This window comes from Bradysia coprophila, chromosome X (genome assembly GCF_014529535.1).
Source record: "Bradysia coprophila strain Holo2 chromosome X, BU_Bcop_v1, whole genome shotgun sequence".
Classification (NCBI taxonomy): Eukaryota; Metazoa; Arthropoda; class Insecta; order Diptera; family Sciaridae; genus Bradysia; species Bradysia coprophila.
Window position 1 is genome coordinate 8,615,719 of NC_050737.1, and position 2,844 is coordinate 8,618,562.

At 36.7% G+C, this 2,844-nt stretch overlaps 1 long non-coding RNA gene across 1 annotated transcript; it reads left to right on the top strand.

Annotated features, from left to right (window-relative positions):
* Positions 1 to 1,501: 1,501 nt before the first annotated feature.
* On the top strand, positions 1,502 to 2,272 carry LOC119080250. Its single transcript, XR_005088298.1, has 3 exons — positions 1,502 to 1,937; positions 2,020 to 2,152; positions 2,215 to 2,272. It is a non-coding gene; the product is annotated as an uncharacterized LOC119080250 (long non-coding RNA).
* Positions 2,273 to 2,844: the final 572 nt, after the last annotated feature.

The following is a 2,844-nucleotide window of genomic DNA, read 5'->3' on the forward strand; positions in this document are numbered from 1 at the left end:
CCAGAGTTTCGTAAACGACTTCGCAATAATCGATAGTTTCAGATCAACATACATTTAAAGCGAGAAGTCGATCCCCGGTTTGGATGTAATCGTTAACGTTTGCATATAGTTTGCATACAGTCTTCGCTTACGGTCACATTTTCGAGTGTAGAAATCGTTCATTTACCTAATTCTACTTTTTATGTAGATTAAAGCTTGAAACAAGTTTTAGTAGTATGTTACGTATCTGCAGGAAAATTTGTTTACTCACGATGGGGAAGCTTATATCCAGAGCCGAAGGTGAGGAATATAATACCCAAAGTTATAAGCAGATTTTCCCGCAGATACGTATTATGCTTTACATGCTAGCGTCTGGTATGCACTTTTTCGCAGACACAAACAGTGCACGCGCTGGCATGTAAAGTTATTTACAGTCATAGATAAGTAATAGGGAATCAATTTACTGAGAAGTTCAGTGACTTTTTGAGTGGTAGGTTCACGTTCACGTTACGGAAAAATGCTAAAAACTTAATGAATTATTTTTAGGATGTTACCAAGGCCAAGGCAAAGCAAAAAATTCTGAAGAATTTTTTGGTGAATTTGAGAAGGAACTGTTGGACATATACAAAAATGGAATCGAATTCAAAGTGGGAGAGAAAATCATTCGTAAACAAATTCGCATCAGATTGTTTATGTTAGATTCGCCGGCTCGGGCTGATATCTGCAAAATTATGAGTCATGGTAGCTATCATGGATGCCCTTTTTGTAAATTTACCGAGAAGATCGGCGGACAAAAAAATGTGCAAAGTGAACCTGAGGATCAGTGGAAAGGAAAAGTTGTCTATCCGAACCATATCGGTTTCAGCCAACGAACCGATGAAACCTTTAGAGACAGATTACACCCCGAGCATCATAAACCAGAATTTCGATCGAAACGTTCGGTTCTGGAAAATCTGGGATTCAGGATGATATCCCAATTTCCACTGGATCCAATGCATATTATTGATTTGGGCGCAGTTTTAAAAGGATTGGAATTTTTGGTTAAAGCGCAGAATATTCCAAGCCTCGTGATAGATATTGACAAATTGTCCGAGCGCATTCTTGCTTTTGGCCGTTTTCGACCGTCTGACTTTGCACGAGACATCCGATCGCTCAAAGACTTGCAACATTTCAAAGCAACAGAGCTTAGACAATTTTTGATGTACGGTGGCATAGTGTTTTTAAAGGGTGTAGTTGCTGATCATATACATGATCATTGGCTGCTTTTGCATGTTGCGGTACGACTGCTTGCTACCGAAAGTTTGACCAAACACAACATTGACACTGCCGAACAACTTCTTCACAAATATGTTGAGCAGTACCCATCAATCTACGGTGAAGATTCCATTACCTACGTAATACACGTCTTGCTGCATATTACGTACTATTCCAGACGTTACGGTCCGTTGGATTCCTTTTCTTGCTATAAGTTTGAAAATTTTATTCAAAAGCTCAAAGGATATTTGGGAAACGCGATTAATCCGCTACAGCAAATGCGTAATAGAATCGAGGAGGAGGAAATGTATAATCCCGAATCGTTTACCGTTTCCAATTTCAACAAGATGGAAATAAAATGCGACGAGAAGGACTCCTTCGTTGCATTGAAGAAAGAAGGACAGACCCGGCCATTCAAAGTGATCTCAATTTACGAACGAGATTCGGAAAAGTTCTTGGCGGTTCGACGTTGTTTGAATATACACAATTTTTACACCACTCCTATCGCATCAAGCACAATTGGCGAGATAACATATGATGGTCTAGATTCCACAATAGAACACTTCAAATCATCGGAAGTTGTTTATAAATACTGTAGAGTACCACACAACAACATTTTTGTCCTGATACCAATTTTACATACAGCATTCCGTTCATTCAATAAGTAGCAGCTAATTTATTTCACAACGATACAACGATACAGTGTAAATAATTTGCAAAAACTCGTCTGAATCTACTCAAAACTGTCTTTACTTGATCCGTTTTAATTATTTTGTTTCTTTGCAGTTTACACAACAACACAACACAATGCAAAAAGACTCATTCAATTCAACCACCACAACATTGCCAAGTAATAGCCTGCCAAACAAAAAACCAATATTTGTGACAATACAAAAATCTGGAAACAATATCATTTTAGGTACGTATTGAATTGTAGATGAACAGTTTGTTGTGTTCTAAATATTTAATTTTTGTGTTTAGCGAAGCCAAAACTTATAACAGCACCTCCTTCTCAAATACCGAAACTTTGTGTTTCCTCATCACATATAAAACTTGGAAAATCAAATGGTTCTCACCTTAAAGGTAAACAATTTATTTACAATTTTGTGATGTTTTAGTATGTCAATGCATAGATTTCGATTACGCTTCGATAAATGTCGATCTTCGTCTTCATTAAAAATTGTCGAATCAGGTCCATAGAAACTGAACTCTATTTCAAAAAGTAAGAAATGAGAAATGACCCAAACCTATTTTAGCTTCAATATTTTCACATTCACTGGACCAAATATGTATTCGATTTCCGTATAAAAAGATATGTTGCGGCTAGTTCGATCTAAAACTTACACCAAAGCACTGTGTGTTTTTGGCCTTCTAATTGAGTGATTTCAAAGTCAGCATCGGTGCTTGACAGTGCTTTGCTTACACTGAAGTAAAAATAAGTAGAAACGTTTTCGTTTTGTAGGTTTATGTGAATTATTTTTCTGTTTCTACTTACTCATTTTGAGACGAGTTTTCTCTTCTATTATGTCATTATGTCAACCAAAAAACAAAATAAATTCTCACCGAATCTCAAGAAATAGCTTCGAAAAGATAATTACGTTTACATGCTAC